The sequence below is a fragment of the Phacochoerus africanus genome, chromosome 1 (genome assembly GCF_016906955.1).
Source record: "Phacochoerus africanus isolate WHEZ1 chromosome 1, ROS_Pafr_v1, whole genome shotgun sequence".
NCBI classification, from domain to species: domain Eukaryota; kingdom Metazoa; phylum Chordata; class Mammalia; order Artiodactyla; family Suidae; genus Phacochoerus; species Phacochoerus africanus.
The window spans coordinates 260274840-260302246 of NC_062544.1; positions in this window are offsets into that span (position 1 = coordinate 260274840).

The window sequence follows — 27407 nt, forward strand, 5'->3', positions numbered from 1 at the left end:
ATTGTCTTTGTAATAAAAAACTAAAGCCCAGAAGGTAAGTATCTCATTAACATACCCACAATTGATAGTGAAAGATTTAGAACTAGCACCTCTATCTCCTAATTCAGTACCATTTTTTTTTCTCACAGAATTATGTGGGCAGAAAATCCTATCTATTCTCTCAAATGAGTGCTTTAGACATACTGGTTTTTTTTTTTTTTGATATCAGTTATTTTCTAAAAAGTAAGGCAAAACTGGTTCTGTAGCAATTTTCAGGTCTGTAGTGGTAGTGGTATGAATTTAACTTTTGTTTTAGCATAAACAGTTTTATTTACGAAACAGTGATCTTAAGCAAGCAAATTAACAACCTGGCTGAAATACAGCTCAGGTTGAAAATAATGCAATTACTTGTGGTTAATGGTATTTGGATATTTGTGCAAGTTCTAAGATTTTAGAAGAAAACTTCTGGGAAAGCAATGGCCTTTTGCTATCTCTAACTTTCCCTTCCCTGGACTCTATTACTGATTTCAGAACTACTTGCTATAAACTTCAAAATCTTGACATGACTATCCTTTATATGATAGGGAAGATAATCCTGTTGATGTTTCTGCAACCAAGTTGTCACCAAACCCAATCCACTTAAAATAAAATATGATAACACAATTGTACCTTTCAGCTTCTGAAGAACCTGATAATAGAATAAACAAAATGTAATTGAGGTAATTTGAGAAAAGATTAAGGCAGCTGATGACACAATTATTTTCTTACAGAATAGAGTTGTATTTATGAGTGAAAGCTCAAATTCTCTTCTCTTTACCTGAGTTGAATCCCATTATTACTTTAGTTCAAGTAGATCCTGGCAATTAAACTGTCATTGATAGAAAACTATCCGAATGAAATCTTTTATTATTTTTGAAGTCTAAGCATGAAATTTTAGACAAATAATACTTATTATAAGAATGGGACTAAAAACCTTTTGTAATAAAAACAGTAAAATCAAGTCTATTTATTTCATCCAAAATGACATTGTCTGAGAATATCTGCTTAATTGACACCTAACTTCTGTACTTTGGCAAAAGAAGAATCATTGAAGCAAACAGTGTTTATATTGCCAAATATCTAATTTTGGCTGCATGTTTTAAAATCATCAGAGTTAAGGGTATAGATCTTAGGTTCAGTAAAGTCTGATTTGCTTCACTCACTTGGTCTGACATTGAGCAAACTACTTAAAAGATAGATGCAAACGCCCCGTGTCCCCACCACACTAAACCACTTAGCATTATCTGGGGTCATCATGATCCCTCAGATGGCCAAATCATTGTATCTGCTGCCTCCTTTCTGTCAACTGAAAAAAAAAATTGCACAACCTGAAAGTTGAGAATTATGTTTTTAAGTCCTTTCTGAAGACTTAATAGCAGGGAGGCAGCCTCTCAGCTCAGAGGGACTAGTCCCTTAAAAGAAGTAAGGGAGGAGCCAAGATATATAGGAGTTTTTGCAATGAAAACCAGGTAGTCAGAACATCAAAAGATTATTTACTCTTAATGAAAGAAAAAAAGACATCTCAAATTAATGAATTGAGTGCTTTTCTATGTATAGGTAGTTGCAAGAGTCTGGGCCTATTGAAACCATTGCTTTGATGGGTATCTTAACTATCTAGGGCCAGTATTCTGTCTTTCTCTATCCTGAATCCCTTCAGGGGGCACAGTTTGGGGTGGCTACAGTGGCCAATGGCTTGATGGCTGTCATATCCTTTGTTTACTGATATAGTAGGCAATACTTTTTGTCTACATTTCTCACTCTTCTGAATGTCTTATCACTTTTTCCCATTCATTGTCTGGCTAACTGCTCATCTGTCAAGAACCATTAATGCATTACTTCTTCCAGGAGTTCTCTCTTAATCACTCAAATTTAGGTTTGGACCCAGGATATCTCAGTCTTAAACCTTCTTAAACTCCTTTCCAATTCTCTGTTTCAATATCTTTTCTGTGAACCCCTTCAAAGCCAGAATCTTGACATTCATTTTTGCATTTTTAGTACCTAGCTTGAGGTGTGGCCCACAGTAGATGCACAAAGGAAAGGAAGGAAGGAAGGAAAGAAGGAAGAAAAAAAGGAAGGTGAAAGTGGAGTGGAGCCAGAAAAGTTAGCAAAAATTAAAGTTAGAAAACTCTTAACCTCTAGTGGGTGCTGATAAATTTCTATAGATTCATAGTCACCCAAACTCAGCAAGTATTAGAAAAATATGGCAAAGAGTATGTTGCAGGATTCTCCTTTCTGTTCATATTCAGTCGTTTGCCTGGCAAATACTGAAGTATCTGTCTAACCCCCCAATCCTCTTTGAGTTAACTCTCAGGCCTGTCTTATGATCAACTTCTTTTCTTTTTCCAGCCATGCCTTAGGGTGACATGAAAAAAGTAGCATGCTGAAAAACCCCAGACACTTCAACTCTAGTCTTTCCTCTTCTTTTCCACAATGAGCTACCGGAAAATGTTACCTCTCTACAGGTGGTGGGATGGAGTAACCCATTTGACTCCCACATCAGATCTAATCCTAATCATTACATAAAGAAACAGAGAGCTTGAGACAAGTTTAATTGGGAAAATAAAAGACCTGTGAAGAGAAAGCAAAGTATTAGCCATGAACTTTTCTGTCTTAGACAACAAAAATGAGATCCTGCTGTATAGCACAAGGAACTGTATTTAATCACTTGTGAGGGAACATAATGGAGAAGAGTGTGAGAAGAAGAATGTGCATATATACGTATGACTGCATCACTTTACAGCAGAAATTGACAACACTGTAAATCAACTACCATAAAAATTATTTTTAAATATTTAGCGCGACTCCTCAGTAGCAGAACCCCCCCACAGCCCTGTGAAACATCACATGCTAATAAGGATACACTGCTGTAGAAATGCTACATCTATTTTAAAAAAAATCCTTACATAAAGTTACTTACCAAGGTTTTCCTACACTTTAGCCCTTGGGAAATCATTTTTTACAGTTAAATAAGACGAAGTATATTGAAGGAAATCACAGTTTCAAAATGTAAATGCGTGACATTTAGCATCTGCATTTTTTTAATGAGTGAGATTTTGCAGTGTTCTGTTAATGCAGATTGGTACAGACCTAGAGACTAAAAGAAATAAGGCATAGCCTAAAGAAATGAATTAGAAACCAATTAAAACGAACTGTCAGAATTAAGTGACGAAGTCCACTGCCCCAGACTGGTCCTTATTAGAAATGGAGAGGGGCAAGTGAGCATATTTTCCAAAACAATGTATTTTTTACCTCAACTATATGACATTTGTTAAGTAAGATTAATCCTAATTTTAAAATAAAATCAAAATGCTAATGTATCAATGTTAGGATAAAACTAAGCAATAAATAATATCAGGACTATAAAGTACCCCTCATCTTCAGATGTGTCCACTGACTTTTAGAAGCTGAAATTTTATATCCAATTTTGCTCTTTTTTTTTTCTTTTTAGGGTCACAGATGTGGCAAACATACATTCCCCAAGCTAGGATTCTAATCAGAGCTGTAGCTGCCAGCCTATGCCATAGCCACACCAATGCCAAATCCAAGCAACATCTCTGACCTGCACAGCAGCTTGTGGCAATATCAGATTGTTAAACCACTGAGTAAGGCCAAGGATCAAACCTGCATCCTCATGGATACTAGTCACGTTCTTAATTTGCTGTGCCACAACAGGAACTCTCACTTTTGTTCTTAAAGTTATCAATAGAAAATTATACTTTCCTCCCTCTCTTCTAGTTCCTATTTCCCAATTAATGAAGCCATTTTTTACTTGTCTTGCAGCTTTTTTTGAAAACATGGTTAGAAGTGGTGTTTTTTGGGTCACACGACTATGTAATGGTTCCTTTCGCTAATCCTAGGATTGTAACTGAGAAGGATCCTGTGGGGCCTTCCAAACCCTTTCCCCTATGTATTCTGCTTTAGTTTCTCTCTGAAGTACCTCAATAACAGTATCTGTTACACATTTCCTGAGTTGTTTTAAAGATGCTAAGATCCCTACTAAATGAAAGGATTTAACTGCTTGATAACAATGAGCACATAGCCTCCAGACCTAGTGAAGCCTGAGGATTGATAATGTGACATTACCCTGTTCTCTGTCAACCAGTCAGAGAACTGTGTATGAGCTAATCACATACCCTGAAACTCGTCTCCCTCATGGGGCCTTTAAAAATGCTTTCTTGAAATCCATTGGGGAATTTTGAGTGTTTTGAGCACTAGCTGCCCTGAACTCCTTGCTTGGTGCCCTGTAATACATGCTGCACTTGCCTTCACCAAAATCTGGTATTAGTAGATTGGTTTTACTGTGAATGGGCAAGTAAACCTGTTCAGTAACAGGATATTCTGAAAGAGGAAAACTACAAAGACTGTTTCTGAAAGCTGAAGGGTCCTCTGATCAAATTAGGTATATCTGGTTCAAGCTAATACTGCAGGATGGCTTTAAGGGCAATTTTCTTCTGCAATTTCAAAAGTCTTGGGGCATATGCTTAAAGGCAGGTAGGACAATAAAGCAGTTGTCTTTCTACTTTACTTGCAGGATTTTGGGGAGTAAGTCAAAGAAACTGAGCATGCTTAGACTGGAGAAGAGCTGGCTGTGGGAACATGATGCTGTCTTTAACTATTTGTAGGACTGTTTAGTGGAAGACAGAGTAGACCTTTTACTGTGGATCTGAGAGATAAAACAAGGATGATGTGAAAGTTACAGGGAAACACAGTTCTGTTCACTATAAAGAAGACTTTCCTACCAGCCAGAGATGTAAGCCTACCTTGGAAATAGTGGCCTCATCATTACCAGAGATGATTAAGTATTGCCAGCCATTTATTTGACATTTAGAAAAGAAAATTCAATTCCTATGAGAGTGGGATGAGTTAGTCTATTGCAGATCCTTGAGATTTTTCTCCTACCTGTGATAGTTTCTACTCTTTCTTTTTCTCTTCTTTCTTTCTTTCCTTCTTATTTCTATTTCTTTGAAGAGTAAGTGCTATGCAGAGAACTTCTGCTTCTGGCAGGATTAGCCCTTCTGATACAAATAATGAAGGATAGACAAAATATATGAAACAACTGTATTTAAACTTTGGACAAAAAAGATATATTGCAAAACTGTGATCTCTGAAATATGGGAAACAAATGAAAGGAGTCCTATGATTTCTGCAAGTTGCTTCTTAGAGGCACTTTCTGGGTTGTGGTGCATGGAAGGGGAACCCACCACAGAATACAGTGGTCTCCTTGAATAGAAGAAACATAAATTAGAACTTGAAGAGGATTAGGTAACTAGAAACTGTGTGGCTGAGTGGAGAGAAAGAAACTACTCAGAGAAAAGAACCCAGAAATATGTATGGGGGCTTCCTTGAATCTTAATAAATTGTAAGTTGCACTGTGTAGGATGAGATACTACAAAGCAGCACAAAGAATTCCTGGAGAAAGAAAAAGTCTTAGGTAATGATAAACTGTGTGTCTTGGTCCATTTAGCCTGCTGTAACAAAATATCAGAAACTTGGTAGCTTATAAACAATGGAAGTTTAGTTCTTACAATACTAAAGGCTGAAAGTCCCAAGACCATGGCAAACCAACATGGTCTGGTAAGGGCCCTCTTCCGGGCCACATATATACCCTCATCTGGCAGGAGGGACTAGCAATCTTCCTCAGGTTTCTTTTATAAGAGCACAAATCTCATTTATGAGAGTTCCTCCATCATGACCTAATCCCCTCCCAAAGGTCCTTCCTCTCTATACCATTGCATTGGGCATTAGGATTTTACCATATGAATTGGGGGTGGGGGACAGAAACATTCAGATATAGCATGCCATCTTCTACCCCCTAAATTCATGTCCTTCTTGCATGCAAATGTAAAAATTAATAAGCAGAAATCAGAGGCCAAAAGGGAAACCTCTCATGCCTTATGGTGATAGCTGAGTATAAGAGGAAGAAGAGCAATTTCCTCTTCTTGCCTGGAAAGACCTCAGCCGAAGAGAAATATCTAGAGCTGAAAAATACAATATTTGAAGTGCAAATATTCCTAAATAGGCTGAAAAACAAATTTTATACTGCAAAAGATGAAGGAGCTCAATATGACAATAGAAATTAATCTGAGCAAGTAGGAAAAAAGAGACTGAAGAAACAAACAAAACAAGTAGAATTTCACTGCTCTGTAGGGTACTATAAACAGTCTAACTGTTTATAACTGCTTATAGTATAAATATAAAATATAAAATTGGATCCCATTAAGGATTCAGGAGTCATGAAATATATTTAAAGAATTATTGAGTGAACTTTTTTATATTTGATAAAAAATATTAGCATATAGACCTAAAAAGTTCATTGAGCAACACAAAAGTAAACAAAAGAAAAGTCACAAGGCATATCATAAGAAAATTTATTAAAAAAAGATGAAGAGAAAAATCTTAAAAGTCATCAGAAAAAAGACATATTGAAGAGGGAGAAAGAAAAAGAATTACAAATATTATATCTAGCAAAAATATCCTTCAAATTTTTCAAAAAATAATACCTAAATGAAATCTGAATAACTCATGGGTCATAGGGGAAAAATAATCATAAGAAATACTAGAAAATATTCTGATCTGAAAGGTAATAAAAATGCAAACTTTGTGAAATGCATCTAACACAGTCCTTGGAGGTATAAATTTATAGTTTTAATTCTATATTAACAAAAAAAGCTAAATAATCTAAGCTTCCATTTTAAGGTAGAAAAAGAAAGTCAAAAGAAACACCAGGTAGGTAGAATGAAGGACAATAAAAATAACAGCAGTCAAAAAATCAAAAAAAAAAAAAAGAATATAGGGAGTTTCGATTGTGACTCAACAGGTTAAGAAACCAGCTAGTATCCATGAGGATGTAGGTTCAATCCCTGACCTTGCCCAGTGGGTTAAGGATCCAACGTTGCCACAAGGTACTGTGTTGTAGTTCATAGATGCAGCTCTGATCCTGTGGGTGCCACAGCTGTGGTGTAGGCTGGTAGCTGCAGCTCTGATTGACCCCTGGCCTAGGAACTTTCATATTCTTCAGGTGCAGCCCTAAAAAGAAAAAAAAAAAGGAAAAAAAAAAGAAAGGAATATACTAGAGTAGGTCATCAAAAGCAAAAGTTGGTTCTTTGCAAATATCAATTAAGTTAACAAACCTTTAGCTAGACAGGTCAATAAAATACAAGAAAACAATATAAGTAGTGAAAGGGAAAGAATCACTAAGTCCTATACATATGGAAAGTATAATTAGATAATGTTGTAAATGACTTTGTGTATTGCCAGCAGACTACCATTATAATAAATGCTAAAAATTATTTAGGCTGAAGAAAAATGATAATACATAGAAAACAAAAATTGATAAAAAAAGGAGAACACAAGAAAATGTGTTAAATGTGTTTGTATATAAGATAGTTTTCTTGCCTTTTAAATTTCTTTCAAAAGTAATTGACTATTCATAACAAATTAAGAATATCACAACTGAGAACAAATTGTGGGACCTATGAGAAAAATAGCATTAAAGACAAGCTAAATAAAAGAAATGATGGGCTAATTCATGAATAGGATGACCTAATAAAGATGTTAATTTGCACAAATTAATTCATAAAAACAAAGCCTTTCAAACACGAATCCCAACAGATGTTTTCATAATTCTCAAAAAAGCTTATGAAATTTATATGAAAAGCAAAGAATAGCCAATAGCCAAGAACACTGAAATAAATTTCCCCAGATATCATGATATCCTGTAAACAATAAAATATCATATACTTTTAAGATAGGCAAATACAAAGAAGCCATTAGAACAGAGTAGAAAGTCCATAAATAGACCCTTAAATAAGGAAATTTGGTATAAAAGTGTCGTTTTAGAACAGCAGGGAAAGTGTGGACCATTAAATATGTAATCCTGGGAAAATTGGTTATTTTTACAGGAAAACATTAAATTGTATGCCTATCCCACACCATGCAAAAAAGCCAATTCCAGTGTCTCAATACTTAAAAGCAGGAGCTCCCATTGTGGCTTAGTGGAAACGAACCTGACTAGTATCCATGAGGATGCAACTTCAATCTTTGGCCCCGCTCAGTGGCTCAGTGGGTTAAGGATCCAGTGTTGCCATGAACTGTGGTGTAGGTTGCAGACACAGCTTGGACTTAGTGTTGCTGTGGCTATGGTGTAGGAAGGCAGCTGTAGCTCTAATTTGACCCCTAGCCTAGCAACTTCAGCCCTAAAAAACAAAACAAAACAAAGCAAAACAAAACTTAAAAGAAAGAAGAGACACAGTAAAACCTCAAAATAAAATATTGGAGATTATCTTCAAGGACCTCAGAAAAGTACTTCGAAACAAAATACAAAAAAAAGCACAAGTCATGAAAGAAAAGATTGATAAGATCCAGAAATCCCATCCTGGGCATATGCCCAGATAAAGCTATAATGAGAAAAGATACATTCACCCCTATATTTATAGCTGCACTGCTTACAATAGCCAAGGCATGGAAACAAGCTAAACGTCCATCCATAGATAAATTGATAAAGAAGATGTGGTATATATATACTATGGTATATTACTCAGCCATTAAAAATAATAAAATAATGTCATTTGCAGGAACATGAATGGACCTAGAGATTATCATACTAAGCAAAGTAAGTCAGATAGAGAAAGACCAATACAATGTGATATCACTTATATGTGCAATCTAAAAAATGACACAAATCAACGTATCTACAAAGCAAAAACAAACCCACAGATGCAGAGAAAAAACTCCCAGTGGGGTGGAGGGTGGAAGAGGGAAGGATTGGGAGTTTGGCATTAGCAACAGAACACTATTATATATAGGGTGAATAAACAACAACATATAATATAGGAAACTACATTCAATATCCTATAGTAAACCATAAAGGAAAATAACATGCAAAACAATATATATTATATTAATATATAGATATATATATTATTTGGTCACTTTGCTATACAGCAGAAATTAACATAATATTGTCAATCAACTATAGTTCAATAATTTTTTTAAAAAGACTGATACTATATTTACATTGAAATATGCTTTGGTTCATTATAAAACACTATTTAAAAATTAAAATGGAAACCAAAAACAAATATAAACTACTTCCAATTAATATAATCAACAGAGAATTAGCATCAAGACTATTTAAAGAACTCCTAAAATTAATAAATACCGTCAAATATTTAAACAAGCAGCCTGCAGAAATGGAAGACATAGTTCTCAAGAAAATACAAAAAAGACTTTTTTTTTCTTTTTAGGGCCACACCCATGGCATATGGAGGTTCCCAGGCTGGGGTCTAATCAGAGTTACAGCTGGCAGCCTACACCACAGCCACTCCAGATCTGAGCCATGTCTGCAACCTACACCACAGCTCATGGCAATGCAATGCCAGATCCTTAACCCACTAGGTGAGGCCAGGGATAGAACCTGCAACCTCACGGTTCCTAGTTGTGCCACAATGGGAACTCCAAAAAAGACATTTTTTAAAAAACCCTCAAAATGAGAACCAATTCTACAGTAATCAGCTGGGCAAAAAACTAGAGTTTTGTGAAAATATGATGCTCTTAAAACTCTCTTGTCTGCTGGTAGAGGTATATTACTAATTCTACTTTAGGTGAAAGATTTAGTGATAGTTACTAAATTTGAAAATACTTAGTAAAATTATGCTATAGCCACAAAAATGAATATCCTTAGAAGAAGTAAACTTAAAAAGTAAAAGAGAACTTAAACTAAAAGGAGCAAATTTTTTTATCGAAAGAGAAAAAATAAAGCAGTGAGTAACTTTAATTTGAGAAAAAAAATAATTCACATAATCACCTTAACAACTCTTGCAGTGTGCAATGAAGCTGCACTAGAGACACTTCATTATTTGCCAAAAACAGAGAATCAACTTAGTAGAGAAAAATCTACTTTTTATTTTATTAATTACTCAATGAATTTATTACATTTATAGTTGTACAATGATCATCACAATCCAATTTTATAGAATTTCCATCCCACATCCCCAGCGCATCCCCCCATCCCCCGAACTGTCTCCCTTGGAAACCATAAGTTTTTCAAAGTCTGTGAGTCAGTATCTGTTCTGCAAGGAAGTTCATTCTGTCCTTTTTTCAGATTCCACATGTCAGTGAAAGCTTTCGATGTTGGTGTCTTATTGTATGGCTGACTTCACTTAGCATGATAATTTCTAGATCCATCCATGTTGTTAAAATGCTGGTATTTCGCTCTTTTTGATGGCTGAGTAATATTCCATTGTGTATATGTACCACATCTTCTTGATCCACTCCTCTGTCGATGGACATTTAGGTTGTTTCCATGTCTTTGCTATTGTAAATAGTGCTTCAGTGAACATCGGAGTACATGTGTCTTTGCAAGTCATGGTTTTCTCTTGATAGATGCCCAGGAGTGGGATTGCTGGATCAAATGGTAGTTCTATGTTTAGTTTTCTGAGGAATCTCCATACCATTTTCCACATTTCTTTGCCCCAATTTACAATCCCACCCTCAGTGTAATAGAGTTCCTTTTTCTCCACACCCTCTCCAGCACTTATTGTTGGTAGACTTTTTGACGATGGTCATTCTGGCTGGTGTAAGGTGGTACCTCATAGTGGTTTTGATTTGCATTTCCTCTAATAATGAGTGATGTTGAACATCTTTTCATGTGTTTTTTGGCCATCTTTATGTCTTCTTTGGAGAATTGTTTAGATCTTCTGCCCATTTTTTGTTGGGGTTGTTTGTTTTTTTTGGTATTGAGCAGTAGGAGGTGTTTATAAATTTTGGAGATTAATCCCTTGTCAGTCGATTCATTTGCAAAGATTTTCTCCCATTCTGTGGGTTGTCTTTTCTTTTTGTTTAGGGTTTCCTTTGCTGTGCAGAAACTTTTAGGTTTAATTAGGTCCCATTTGTTAATTTCTGTTTTTACTATCATTACTCTAAGAGGTGGATCTGAGAAGATGTTGCTGTCATTTATGTCAGTGAGTGTTTGGCCTATGTTTTTCTCTAAGAATTTTATAGTGTCTGGTCTTATATCTAGGTCTTTAATTCATTATGAGTGCAAAATCTATTTTTAAAACCAAAGAGATAAATAGAGTTTTTCCCATTGGGAAACATTACAAAAGATGATAAATTTTGTCTACGGACATGGCTAATTTGACTAATAAAATTATTAAGCATCCATTCATATACACATTGAAATTTCTACTTTAAAAACTGAAAATACCTTCTTTTCCAATATTCATGGAAATTTTACCAAATTTAATCATATATGCTATCACAAAGAAAGTATTATTTAAATTCCAAAGAAAAACAAGGAGGATCTAAAATAAAACTAAAACAACATTCAGGTATGACAACATGATATAAAATGTAATAACTTCCATAGGTGTGGACAGTAAACAATTAGAAGTTGCCATGAAAAACCTTTCTTACAATTCTTCCCCTCTCTCCCAATATTTAGGAATAAACTTAATAAGAAGTGAGCAAACATATATGATGAAAACTTGAAAGCACTTGTGATAAAGACAAAGACTTAAAAAAAATGGAAGGAGACACCTGTTCTTGAATAGCGTAGTTTAACATCATAAAGATTTTGTTTTCGATTTAATATATAAATATCATGTCATCCCTATACAAAGGAAAAGACTTTTTCCCTTGGATTGAGAATAGTTTTTGAAGATCATATGAAAAAATAAACATACAAGAATAGCTTGTAAATCCCTAGAAAAGAAGAGGAATAAGGGAGAACTAGCCCTACCAGACACTGAAAGATACTATTAAGCCTTGATTTAAAAAGTGCAATATTGGCACACAAATGGATATACCAGTGAAACCTAGCAGAAAAACCTAGGTATAAGTCCTAGTGAATATGAATATGAGTGAATATGAAAATTTCATATAAGCAATATCTCAAAAAACTGAGGAAAACATGGACATTTTATAAATTTGGGATAACTGGATAACCTTTCGGAAAAAAAGATAAAGTTGGATGTATACTTCACACAATGCACCAGAAAAAATTCAAATGAATCTGAAATGTAATTGTAAATAATAAGATGGTATGAGTATTAGCAGAAAACATGGGTGAATTTTCTATCACCTTGGTGTGGAGAAAGCCTTTTTTAACTCAATTCGAAATCCAGTTACAATAAATGAAAAGACTGGTAAATTTTACTAAATAGAAACGAATAGCATAACAAGGAAACCACAAGTAAAATCTAAAGAAAATGACACCGTAAAAATATCTGAAATGTCCTGGATAAAAGACTGATTTCCTTAGTACAGAATTCTGTACTATCACCTGGAAAAATACCAAAATCTGACAGAGGAAATGGGCAAAACCATGAAATGTATAATTCCATAAAAAGATTTACCTCTGGGAACTTCCTGTTGTGGCTCAGCGTAAACGATCCAAAATAGCATCCACGAGGATGCGAGTCTGATTCCTGGCCTTGCCTCCAGCATTGCAGTGTGCTATGGTATAGGTTGCAAACATATCTCTGATTTGGTGTTGCTGTGGCTGTGGTGTAGGCCAACAGCTGTAGCTCCAATTCAGCCCCTAGCCTGGGAACTTTCATATTCTGCAAATGTGACCCTAAAAATAAATAAATAAATAAATAAATAAATTACATCTGCTATGAAAATACAAGAAAAGTACTCAATACCACTCAAAATAAGAGAATGCTAACTAAATCTACTATGTGGTATAACATCTTAACTATCAGACAGTCAAAAATTAAAAAACCTAACAACCTGCTTTGTTGGTGAGGCAATGGAGAAACAGACATAAATTGCTAATGGAAATGCAAGATAGTCCAATCCCATTGGAAGGGAATTTGGCAATGTATAACAAAACCACATTTTCATTTACCCTTTGACCCTTTGATGTAGCTCCCGTTTCTAGGAATTTGCCTGAAGATGCACTTCTGCAAACACAAACCAAAGTAATATATGCATCCTTCTATATAATAGCCATTGACAGAAAATGACCCAAATAGTCGTTCATTCTTAGACCACTGAATAAATTATAGTACCATCATAAAATAAAGTACTATGAAACCACCTAGAGAGAGCCACCCACAGAAAGAGAAAGACAGAAAAACAGAGAGAGATTGGTAGGGAGTTTTTAAAAGATATGTAGACCGAAAGTACAGGGTAATATGCTTCCTTTACTGTAAGAAAAAATAGACAAAAAGAGTATGCAGTTGCTTATTTTTGCTATAAAGAAAATAGAAAGGACACACCATAAATTAATGAAAATGAGTGAGGATCTTTGGCATACGGATAGAACTAAAGATTGATGTTTACCAAGGATCAGGCCAGTTCTTATTTGTTTGTTTTTTCATAACACTTTTTGTTTTATTGGCTATTTTCTGACTATGATTCTCAAATTGCTACTTAACTAGGTTCCTGGTTCCTGACCTAACGGTCCATACAGCAAAGGATACATTTCTTTTTATTTGGACTTTAAAAATAAGGTTGTGACATTTTTTTCCCCAAGGTGAATTACACTGCAGGATTACCAAATCAATTTTCTCCTTTACTTTCAGCTCTTTTTCTTGCAGGTTTATCTGTGTCGAGAAACACAGAGACTTTCTCCTGTCGTGAAGGAAAGGAACCTAAAATAGACTGGATTGAAACCTAGTTAAGATGGGGTGATGGGAGAGGCAGGGGAGTGCCTGTAATTTTTTATTCTGTAGTGATATGATGCTAATACTAAATTGTTGAGCTAGGTGGGCAATAACAAATCTAATTTCCTTTTTTTCCTATGAATATTCTTTGCGTATTTCCACATAGGCAAAATGCATTTGAAAAAAGATCAGCAAATTCAAATGTTTCTATGTAAGCTCAAAGAATTTTTGCTAACTGCTGAAATTCTGCAAGCGTGTTGACTGTGGCAAATTGCTGGTGTGGTAGGAAGTATTCTATGGGAAAAGAAAAATCCCCTGGCAGGAATAGGACCTGAATGGAAGATTCTCGACAAACTTCTCAGCCAGAAAAGGGCTGCCAGCAGCTTACCTGTTGAACAGGTCCTTAAGGGGATCATATTTCTCTACCAAGGAACATCCTATGGAAGGAAAAATGATGGCTCCTCAAGTCCTTTAATAAACCCAAAACCCACAAAGCCCTATGTGGCTCTGCCCTTGTCTCTGACGCCGTCTTTACTACCCTTCCCCTGTCTAGCATGACTTTTTTTGTCCAACACATCATACTAATTACTACCTGAGGCCTAGAGCAATATAACTCGTTCCTCTGCCTGAAATGTTCTCACGTATCTTAGTAATGGTCAGCAGCTTCTTCCAATTCGTGTCACTTTAGAAGTGACACTTCATTTCAGAAGCCACCCCATCCCAGCTCCAGTCACCACACAAATCCTTTTCTTTTCAGATTTTTTTAAATCTAGAGAAATTTGAAATTAAACTTATTTATATATTTATTGACTTACCTGTTGTCTAGCCTTTTCAGAAGCAAAACTCTGACTGTGAAAAGCAGACCTGTTTTGTTCACTGCTGTTTCAAAGGCCAACTTCTAGAACAGTGCAAAATTGTCCCAGTTCAATAGCACAGGGTGAGAACTCAGTCAGTTCTTATTGAGTGGGTGACTGAACACATCACAAAGAGCTGTGGTAGGCAGAATAAAGAAACCCATAAAATGTCCATCCTAATCCTTAGAACCTGGAAATCTGTTATTTTACATGACAAGAGGGACTTTGCTGATGTGATCAAGACTTTGAGGGAGATTATCCTGGATACCCAGGTGAGCTCGAGGTAATCACAAGACTTCTTAGAAGAGAGAACCAGGAGACTCAGACTCAGAGAGAGACAGCAAGATGCCACAGCCATGAGCCAAGGAATGCAGGTGACTTCTACAGTTGGAAAAGGCAATGACAAATTCTTTCTTAGAGCCTATGAAAGAATGTAGCCCTGCTGACAATTTCATTTTAACCCAGTGACACCTGTGTCAGACTTCTGACCTCAAAACTACATGATAATAACTTAATGTTGTTTCATTCCATTAAATTTATGGTCTTTTGTTACAGCAGCAATGAGAAAATAATACACTGCTCTGTCCAGTGTGTTAATTAGTACCACATCAACATTAGTGTGTATATTACTCAGATTTCTCCAGACTAATAGGGTGTGTGTTTGTGTGTGTTGGCAAGGGGGGGTGTTTGGAGAGAGAGAGAGATTTACTGTAAGAAGTTGTCTCACATGACTGTGGAGGCTGGCAAGTCCAAATTCTGCAGGATGCCCCAACTGGAAACCTAGGCAGAACTTGCTGAAGTTGGGATCCAAAGACAGTCTGTAGTTCTACCTCAGTCTTTTCCTCTTAAGGCCTTCAACTGATTGGATGAAAATCACCCACATTTTGGAGGGTAATCTACTGGGCTGATTTAAATTTTCATCTCATCTAAATAAACGACATCAAGCAACATCCAGACCAGTGTCTAAACCAATAGCTGGGTACTGTGTAGTCCAGCTAAGTTACACATCAAATTAATTATCACAGCATGTCAGAGAGAGGGGCTGCACAGCTACTGTCATCCACTCTGACATACTGCTTGGATGCAAACATCTGTTCTTCAGGATTCTCAGGGACAAAGAGTACTCACAGCCATAAGTACAAATTATTTAAGCAGTACTATACTGCACTGCATCCTCTGTTGGGCTGGTGAGATCTGAGTTGAACTACATATTTTTTATTACTCAGTTCCTCATACAAGGAATTCAGGCTTTTTCCCCAGTGGGGAATGTAAGGAAACACCAGCAATTTTCAATTTTCCACCCATGTGTTAAGTAGATTTGATTTGAGTGGTGAGGGTGTGTGTGTGTGTGGACACACTACCCAAAATTTGCCCCTTTTTCTTATAGCAAAATGATCTGCATTTGCTTCAACAGAACTAGACCTCCAAGGTATTATTCTGGAATGGGTTTGAGCCAACTGGTGGCCACCATAGTTCATCAGAGGAAGCAACAGAAAGAAAAGATCGATAGATGGGGCCTAGGACACACCTAAAAACAAGTTCTACTGAAGTTAATTCTCTCCCTTTACTTCTACATCAATAAATTTCTTCTTTTACTTAAGCAAGTTTAATGTGAGCTTTTTAGAAAATCATTTTCAAGTAAAAGGGTACTAAATATATTGAAATTAGTTCCTGGAATGTTGTTTTGCAAAAGCTGGGACGCAGAATGTGAATTAGCTGAGGTGAGGAGATAGGTCACTAAAAGTTTCTGGTCAACACATAAAATAATCCCTGGGGCCTCTAACATATACCAAGAAGAAGTGGGAGAGGGTGCCCCACCTTTTCAAAAGAGACTTTCCAAAATTACCAGACTACGCTCCAGCTTACATCTCGTTGGCAAGAACCTAGGCACTCGGCCTGACTTTGTTGCAAGGGAAATAGATCTTTAGATGAGTGGCAACGTGCCCATCTATAAAATTCAAGATTGTTTTACTAAGAGGGATGGTAACCATTGAAAATAAAATAGCAATTTCTCTTATAAAGAGGAAATCCATCTTTCATTTCTCATCAAAAGGAGAAATAAAAAAACAATGATTTGGGGGATAGACATGGCAGAAATGGGAACATTCCGTCTGGAGTGTTCTCATCCTGAGCCATCAGAGGGCCAAAATGAGGAAGTTCCTGAAATCTTTAGAATTCCTGCAGCAAGGAGTGACAAATATCGTTCCAGTTCCAACATCTGCAACATTAAAAAGTGGATCTCCACAGGTTGTAAATTGGTGAGAGGCCACTTATGTCAAACCAAAGCTGGAAGCTTCCCCACAGTGAAAAGGAGTTCCCATGAAGGGCTTTTATTTTTTTATTTGATGCAAGGAAAGGACAGTTTGCAAGCAAGGCCATTGCATATGACCATCCACCCAGCTTCCCCCTCAGAGTATTCTGTCTTGCTCCATGAGGAAATATGCATGGCAAAATGTTGCCTTAGGTTAGGCTCTTGTGTTTCTAAGAGAATCATTTCCAGAGTATTTCAGAGTAAGCTTCATCAATTGCATCAGCCTAATTCGAATCTGATTCTAGGCATATGGTTCAGAAATATTTACAAACTGAGTCATAGTTTCAGCTCTGGATACATCAAAGCTTCTCAATGTCCATGTGCGAGATGTTCTAACAGGAATAATGGAACAAGAGCATAAGAGTAGACAAATTGTAAGCCAAGTATGAGCTACTTGGGGTTCTTCAGTCTTGTGGGACACCTTGGAGTCTTCTTATATGGCTCTGGGAGTGGGTCACTCGTAGATAAATAGACAGATAGATAGATAGATAGATAGATAGATAGATAGGCAGACAGACAGACACATACATGCATACATACATATGTACATACATAGACAGAGAGACAGACTCTCCTGATCCCACATTCTTTGAGAGAACCATCGTTCTCTGCCCATATTTGCAAGGACTTGCAGAAAGCTTTCTTTTTTCCTGATTACCTCTCATTCCAATTTTTTATTCCCCTCTTATCATTGGTTTCTTCTTCCCATCCTACAGCCTCAGACATGGAACACATCCCTTTTACCATAATTTTCTGATGTAAGTACAAACACAGGGCTAAAATAAAAATTCCTCTTGCTTTATTTTGCAAAATAATTCAATTTTCCTATCCTTACTCTTTTTCCTTCAAGAATTTTCCTGGAACTTCTATTACCCCATCAGAAATGATTAGCTAGGTTTTTTTTTTTGATAAATAAAGACAATATAAGGTCTTAACATTATAGTCTCACCTTAAACATCATCAATTCCCATCGGTTTTTATAGATGAAAGAATTTATTCTTCTACTAATAGAAATGATTCTGTCTCATGAACAAATGCAGAAGTGTTGTAATTTTTTCATTTTAAATGGAAAATTTTCCTCTATACTATGTTCTTATATAAAATAACTGATGAAAATTATGTTCTGTAATAATTTATTAATAATAATACTATAATTTGTATTTCAATAATAGTCTGTTATGTATGATGCTCCTATATCAAACTCCTGCTCTAACAACTGTACATTTTTCATGCATTTAATCTTTCCAAGAAACTTTTAAGTCATCTTATTTCCATTTCACTTATGAGAAGATTGAGAAACATAGAGAATAAGCATTGGAATAAACCCAGTGTTACAGTAGCCTTTTGTGACCTTTGAGTCAGTGAGATGGCTTGTACAACTTCATCCTGACAAACCCCTCTGGGCTCTCGCTACCAGTCTAGCTGTCTTTTAGACCCATGGCAGCTCGAAGGGTACAAGTCCATTACCAACCTTCAGCTTTAGGTTACTGTAAATTTTAAACTTGCTTTCACTCTACTCAGCCCACACTCAATAGATATCATTTTTCTGAAAAAGGATTAAGTCAAAAACTTGTGACCTGAATCTGCCCCCTTCTACCCCATGCAGTATAAACCTCCCGGGCACAGCAGAGACAAACGATTCAGTCAAGTAAAGGGGAACTGACAACTGTACTATTTCAGTTTCCCAGGATGGCCTTGCATGCCATGCTGATGCCATCCTCTGGGGCTGTCCTGGTAGAAGTAGAAATTTTACAACCCCCAGGAGCTTCCATGAGAGCTTGTTAAACAAGACAAGAATTATCATTTTCATTCAATATGTCCTCCCTTTGGAAATGCTTTATGACTGTCTTGGGCATTTCCCCTAGCAACCCATTCTCGCTTTTAGGGAAATGGAGATAAAACACTTGACATTTACTTCACTGAGTGATTCAGAATAATATTAAGGAAAATTCTGAGACCTGTTTCAAACTAGTTGGAGGGAACAGGAAACCTGGAGCAGACATCTTCCTCCCCAGTGAGTGATCTGGATTCAGGCTTTGCCCTGACCTATTGGCAGATCTATACTGTGTGTCCACACTCCGAATTCCCCTAAACAAAGACACCAAAATGGATATGGTCTGAAGAAGAGTAGAAAAAGATGGTTACGATATGGCAAGTTCTTGAAGGAAAAAGAGTAAGGAGAGGAAAACTGAACTGTTTTGCAAAATAAAGCAAGAGGAATTTTTTATTTTAGCCCCGTGTTTGCAGTTACATCGGAAAATCATGGTAAAAGGGATGTGTTCCATGTTTGAGGCTGTAGGATAGGAAGAAGAAACCAGTGATAAGAGGGGAATAAAAAACTGGAGGGAGAGGTAATTAGGAATCATTCCCTACAAATAATAAACCTCTTAGAACCTAACCAATGTTCACCTGACTTCGCTACATTTTTTTCTGCTCTCATTAGCCTTTGACCCCTGTTTGACTTCTGCTCCTTCAAATGAGATTTTTCCTGGATACAAAAGGGGAAAACAAACATTTATTGGATTATTTTATGTACATTTAGTTTATAAATTTGACACAATTCTAAGATGTCTTATTCTCTCCAATTAAAAAAAATGTTTCCAATTAAATTTTTTTTTAAATGTGAAAACTGATTTAGCAAAACAGAGGAGAGGTAGCTAGACAGGACTGAGTAGATTATTCCCAATTTTTCCTGTCTCCATAAATTCATAACCTTCCTTCTGGTTGTATGCCCAGAAAAATGGAAGTCTCATCATCTTCTTTCCTGTCCCCAGTATTCAAGCCATCAAGTCCTTTGATTTAACATCCAAAATATCACTGGGGTTTATATACTTTTCTCACCTTCATAGGGCTGCCATCGCCAAGGGAGTCCACTATGCTTCTCCATAGCTCTGTCATTTGCCCCGTTTAAATCTATATCCACCTTCAGGCAAAATAACCTTTGAAAAATGTAAATATGATTGTGTATTTTCCTGCTTAAAATCCTTCAAAGATTTCACATTGCTCCGAGGGCAAATATCAAAGTCTTTATCATGGTCTTATGGCCCACTAAGTCTAGACCTTGCTTACAGCTCATCTTAAGCCTATTCCTGCCAGTCTGTTAAAGTGTGGTCTGTGTATATCTGCGTGTTTGTGTGCACGAGTGTGGACGTGTTCTTTAGAGAGTCATTATAGCAGTGATAGGGGATGATGTTTCCTTTCACACCAGGTCTGTGCAGTTGCCCCACCGTTTGTGTCTCAAAACCAGAGAAGCATTAATTCCACTGAGCATGAACAATCATATCCTGGTGCCCTGGCAGGATCCTGCAGGTCCGAGACCCCACAGCAGCACTTTCCAGCCCAGTAGCACACAAGCCATTTAAGCTTTTGCCGTCCACTGCACACCCTTCCAGGGAGCAACCTTCTTACCGAGAGTGTTTGCTCCGGAAAAGTGCTTATTAATCATTTCAGGTGCAATTCCGGAGCCAGTGGTTGTTGTTGGGTTCCAAGGGCTGTTTCTCAGGTGTAATGGCCCTCAAGCTGTTAAGGAATTCCCTTCCCCCCCTTATTAATAGATTAATAGTTCAAACGTGATGTCACAGGCAAACACCCTGATAAGATCTTACTTAATGAAAAGCAAGCAGAGACTTTCTCCTATGAACATATGTCTTTTGAGAAATTCAAAGCAAATTGGAGATAGCATGTAAAATGTCTCAGGAAAAGGAAAAAGTTCTAAATGAGAACATTTATCATCATCATAGATTCATGTGGGCTGTCAAGACCCAATAAAGATTTTAACTCATTTTGTCTCCGGCAGCCTTTTCCACAAGGACCTTCATTAACAATACTCCCTGCTTGACCTGTTTCTGCTCAGCTCCATCTCCCACTGTGGAGGACGGGGTGTGAAATATATCTTTTCAAATGGATGTCATTGATTTTAATATACCTTTAATAATATTGCAGCTCAGTGTTTTAATTACTCATACTTTTTGGTACTTCCGCCCTCCGGCAATTTTATCTAATAAATCTGATAAGTGCTGTAGACTCTGACACACAGAGAGTAGATGTACAGTGTATATTGTGGGAGACCATTGTCTCTGTGGTGGACTCAGAGATGGGTCAAAGATACCCTGAGGAGCCCAGTCACTCTGGCCTGCCGCCCACAGACAGGGGGAGCTTTTCCAGGCTCCCATGCAGATGGACATTCTCCTCTGCTCTGTGACAGCACCGACAGGAGCATCCTTGACTTAAAAATGACAGCCTCATTCTGCCATGAGCCAACCCTGCCCAGTTTACCTCAGTCATAAAACAACACTTCTCCTCTGTGCTTTACTAGCCCTTAGTGCTTCTCGTTAGCATTTTTCTTCTCATATTTTATTGTAATTAATCCCATGTGCATGCATTTTCCTCGCTGCGACAGGCTGAAATGTCTCCCCTCCTCAAAACTCGTATGTTGAGCTGCTAACCCCCACTCTCTCCTACTGTTATTGGAAATAGGGTGAGGATTGATGCAATTAGCTGAGTTAAGATGAGGTCATACAAGAGGAGGGTAGACTTTTAGTCCAAAATGATAGGTTTCCTTCTAAAAAGGGAAACTTTGAACACAGACAGGTACAGAGGGAAGATAATGGGAAGACACAGAGAGAACAGTATCTATAAGTCAAGGAACACCTGAGGCCACCAGAAGCTGGGGGAGAACCAAAGACAGATTCTTCCTATGGCCTTAGAAGGGGTCACCCCCGTCAACACCTTGATTTTAGAACTAGCCACCAGAACTCTAAGATAATAAATTTCTGTTCCTATAAGCTCCCAGTTTGTGATACTTTGTTAAGGCAACACTAGGAAATGAGACCACCCACCAATATTTGAGTTTCTTAAGCACAAAAATCTAAGTCTTGTCATCTTTGTATCATCCACAATAAATTGTTCCTTGAATGTATTTATATGAGAGGTGAAGAGTGACAGGGCACTAAGCCGATCTGTTAGAGAGTAAAGACTGATGATGGTAAAAGAGTGGACTCTTCCATTACTGGGAGAGCTAGGGTGGGAAGAGATGACACTGAGGGATGAATATTTCAGCAGGGATGGTTCAGGTTCATAACCATGAACAGCAAGCAGTTGCCCGAGCACACCTTCGACTCAAGCAAGTAGGCTCAAGGAAATCCTGCAAGGCCTAGTGTTAGGATCGAGTTGGTATTTATTCAGCTGGCTTGCAATGGGACATTAAACTCCAATACCTAGAGGTGTGGCTCAAGGGGAAACGGTGCTCTAGAGATAAAAGTTATTGCAAAAATCAGAAGGTAAATTACAGGCAAGATGCTGGGGCACAGAAGAAAGGATTGATACCGAGTAACTGGGATTCTTCAGACAATGCCAGAGGTACGAGACCAACACAAAGGGAGTTGTTATGAAGCTGGATATTGACCGGTGCTGATCTGAAGCATAGGATCCAGTTTGCATATGAGGGTTTGGCTAAAGACAGATCTGTCTCAAGGTGGTCTTTAGCAAGCGCTAATTTCTATATAGGATTATAATAGAGTTGCTTGAGTCTGGGATGAACTAACTTGACACAGTCTATCTATTGGGGGTATCAGTTCACACCTAATTGATGTGAATAATTACACTGTAAACCAGTGATTGACTCTAGGAGAAGTTGCAACATAGTTGCTCCAATTATGCAAACAGCTTATGGGGGTTTTCTGGTAGATCTGCATACTTGGCCCTGATTCCCTTTTTTTCAGGAGCATTAAGTCGAGGTGTTCCTGGCCTGGCCCCTGTCATCATTTATGGGCTTGATCCTGGACTTGCAGTTTGGCATGAAACACACTGATTAAATCCTTCTAGTTTTCCTTAACACTTTAAAAATTCTCTTCAAGTAGGATATAGAATAATGTTGGCCTAAATTGCTTTCATTTACATATATATAAATGCAAATTCTAGGACTGGATTCTAGAGAAAAAATCATAGCTGTCCTACTTGTAACAAACATTTGCAGTGTAAAAATGTCTAGATGAAAATAAAGCATGACTAAGCCAGATGGACGGTGAAGTGACATAACTAATAAGAGTTTAAAAAAAGTAATCGGCTTTATGATTTTGTAAGTAGCAAGTGGCAATCATAGAAAACTTGAAAATATAGAAAACCATAAAGAAAAAGACAACGATGATTCTACTACCTAAAGAGAACAACGGTTGAGGTTTTCCTATGTCTTTTCTCTACCTGGAATGTCATGTTCCTTTCCTTTTAATCTTTAAATAAAATTTAATCTGAGGTCTTACCAGCAGAGCTGGAGGAAAGGCTCCATCATTATTAACTCCTATGCTGTGTGGAAGTCAGGTGAAAGGAAGTCTTTCAAAAAAGTGTTATGTGATCTTTTGCAATCTCGAGAATATTCTGGAAAGGGACTTTTTTCTTTACTCCACACTGATCACCATAGTCATCTAACTTTTTAAAGCCAAGCACAGGGATCTTTAATATGGCCTCCCAGTGCATGGTTTTTACTGCTTCTACCCATAGACCCTGTTTCCCCCAAGCCTTCACCACACATTGAAACTGTCCCTCCAAGTCATATCACCAGTGGGCTGACTGTCACCATGGATGTGGGGACTGGTCTCCATTAACTGAAGAGCTTTGTAAAAAAATCCCAGTTCCTCCCCAGTGATGAGAGAAACTCTGTATACTTCTGGCCTGTTCTCCTGTTTTCACCTCCTCTCCTCCAAAAACACTTGCCTCCTGGCCACCTGGCCCCCACCACCTGGCATAGTCCCCTGGAAGAGGACAGGTTCAGGTGCATGTGGGATCTGCTGAGTGTCTGGAAACTGTTACTTTTGCCCCCACCCCGCCCCAATCCCAACTGAGTTAAAAGAACACAGGGACTTGGTGACCTTTTCTAAATAGCAAGGGAAAAAACACCTACAAGCAGGAGGAACAAAGGTATGCCTGGAGGAGCCATGTCTCTTTCCCAGTTCCTAAACTGCTATGGATTTATTATTTGAATAGTGAAGTTAATATGAAGAAATAGATTGTGGTGTAAAGGAATGTGAAAATGTTTAATTTACTTTGGATTCTACTCACACTTTTTCATACAAAGTTAAAGAAAGTGCATCTCAAAAAAAACTAATTTCTGGCTAAATTCTTCTGCCATATATTTGAAATAATTAGGATCATACCATATATGTGATTCTGGATTCTATTGTTTTATTGACATTACAAGTAAGGATTTTTCAGCATTGTTAAAAAAAACTCTAAGCAAATATGATTAAGAGCGGCCTAGGTTTTTTTCTTTTTTTAATGGAAATATAGTTGCTTCACCATGTTGTGTTAATTTCTACTGTACAACAAGGAGATTCAGTTATACATGTATATACATTCTTTTTGTGTCTTTTTAAATTAAAGAATAGTTGGATAGTGACTTCAGCCACAAGGGGGGCAGCCACCAGAAGTAAGAGAGGCTCAGAGAACTCTGGGACAACATTAAATGCACCAACATCCGTATTATAGGGGTGCCAGAGAAGAAGAGAGAGAGAAGGGAACAGAAAAAATATTCCAAGAAATAATAGCCAAAAACTTCCCTAACATGAGAAAGGAACCACTCACTCAAATCCAGGAAGCACAACGAGTACCATATAAAATAAATCCAAGGAGGAATACACCGAGACACATGTTAATCAAACTAACCAACATTAAAGACAAAGAGAGAATCTTGAAAGCAGCTAGCGAAAAGAAACAAGTAACATACAAGGGAACCCCAATAAGGTTATTGGCAGATTTTTCAGCAGAAACTCTGCAAGCCAGAAGGGAGTGGCATGATATACTTAATGTGATGAAAGGAAAAAATCTCCAACCAAGATTACTCTACCTAGCAAGGTTCTCATTCAGATTTGAAGGAGAAATCAAAACTTCACAGATAAGCAAAAGTTGAGAGAATTCAGCAACACTAAACCAGCCTTACAACAAATACTAAAGGAACTTCTCTAGGCAGAAAAGAAAAGGCCGCAATCAGAAACAAAAATACCACAAATGACAAGGCTCACCAGTAAAGATATATATACAGTATAGATACGAAATCATCCATGCACAATTATACCATCAAAATCAGAAATCATGAGAAGATGTGGGTACAAATGCAGGACACTGGAGATGAACTTGCAATTAAGAGAACAACAACTTAAAACAATCTCATATACATATAGACTCTTATATCAAAACTTCAGAATAACTGCAAACCAAAAATCTACAATTGATGCACAAACAAGGAATCTCTGGAGAAGAAATATATCTCATGGTAAATAAGTGCATAATTCACCATGAAGGAGTCATTTGACACCATTCTTGGAATGCTGAAGTCTTCTTACATCTGATTCTGATTTCCTCTCCATCAAAGAATTTATGACAATTATAATTAAATAATGCAACTGTACAATTAAATAATACAGTTCTACAATTGTATTATTAATAAACATTTCTCTCCATGGTACAATGTAAGGTCTATAATGTCTTGTTTATCACATCACCTAGAATGGTGTAATGCCTATATTGAAGAATCAATAAGATGCAACAAATTGTGAGGACATGTTTATATAGTTACACTGTTTTTTAACCAATTTATGCATTTTATATTTTACTTATTTTCAGAGGGTGTATTATTTTTGTTATTCTTACCAGTTGTTATTCTTTTTATTATGCTATATAAATATTTAATGGTATATAAGGCTTTCTTCTTTATAAATTTTAGTTGCATAATATACACAATTTTAATATAATGCTAATTTTTAAAGAAAAATTGAAATGTAATAGATAATACTAAATAGTAAAGATGAAAGCCATACAAAATGGGATAAAGTATAGAATAAATTTCCTATTTGTCTCAGCATATTTTCCATTCCGCTTCTCCAGAGGGAGTCACTTAATCTGTTTCTTAAGATCCATGATATAATAATCTGTGTGAATGTAATTGTGTTTAAATATACGTATTTTATTCTGTAAAAAAAATAAATAAAATATGGCCATAATCCTTCAAAAAATAAATTAATTAATTAAAGAATAGTTGATTTACACTGTCATTATACATTCTTTTTTTTTTAAATATTCTTTTCCATTATGGTTTATCATAGGATATTGACTAAGCTTCCCTGGGCTATACAGTAGGACCTTGTTGTTTATTCATTCCATACATAATAGTTTGTATCTAAGAGCTGCATAGTTTTCAAGCATGAATATGCATCAATGCATGTAATATTGGAGCAGACCCAGTCACATAGGAGTTAAGAGAAATGCAAGGAGTTAAGCGATGCAACAGGATCATCTAGATCGCAATCCTCGCTCTGGCACTCGTTACCCTAGCATAATCTAGGGTAAGTTAATGAACCTCGCTAAGCTTCAGTCCCCTCATCTGTAAAATGGGGGCAGATGATTCATGTGAAAATTAAATGAGTCGAAATATGTAAAGCCCTAGCTAAATCTCCTAGTATGGGAGAAACGCTGACTATTACTTCAGTGGTTGTCATGCTCTGTCGTTAAACTATGGGCTCTCCCCAGCTGGTCCTCTGTTTGACTCTGAACTCTTATCTAATCATCTGTGACCTCGGGTAAATTACCTAGCTTCTCTGAGCTTCAGTTTTCTCATCTGTAGAACAAGTAGTAGTCCACCTTTTCAGGGTTGTTATGCTGATTACGTCCAAAATTAAAGATAAATTCCTCAGCAGAAGTCCTGGCATAAATTAAGCCTTCGGTATATTATGAAAATCTTTTCACGTGCTCTGTGCCTAAAACAGAGCCTTCTAAAAGGCAAGTGCTTTAGAAAATATGTTAAATAGCTGTTTATTAATTAAGGCACTGGGTCATGATGTACTTATGTAAATGTTTGTAAAAGACCCAGAATGGTCCACACTCTCTGGGTTATAGAAAATGCCCGTGTGGAATGAGACTGGGGAGAGGTAAGGGGATTTCACTGTTACTTTACTTAACATCTACAGTGAAAATAAATTCAAATTTTAATTTTATTATTTAAAATCATTTTAAAATAATTAAACCAGGTGAAAATAGAAAAGGGGAGAACAGGACATTGGAGTGTTCTGGGCTTAGTGGACAGTCATGGTGGCACATGGAGCAGGAGGGAAGAAAGAGGGAGCATGTGTATTCCAGACCTTTCCAAGAGGCTTCAGATCTCTCTTTGACATTCCCTTTGAGCCTGAATCTACAGCCTACCCAATGCAGTCAGGATTTTTTTTTTTTCCTGAATGAGTAGCTTTCATATACACATACAAAATCTTGTCTTATGAATTTGACCAATTTTTTTTTTAAAGATTATTCTCACATCACCAGTCAAAGGTCACAAATCCATCTGGAAGGAATATCTTGTATTGGCACACTCCTCCCCAGGTGAAATGCTTACATTGTCATATATTTCATTTAAAGCTTCTTCATGATGAGATGAAGGGGTAAAATTTGCCTTGCATTTCTATTGGAAAAGAGCTTAGCTTAGTTGGCAAGATCATGAATTTCCCAGGGTTTAGCATTTTCTGTGTGCTGATGGATACTCAGGTCTTGCTAATGGTCCCACTTGCACATAGACCTGGTAAATAGGTTATGGATTAGCTCTCTAGTAGACTTTCCATGGGGTCAAGAGGCAGG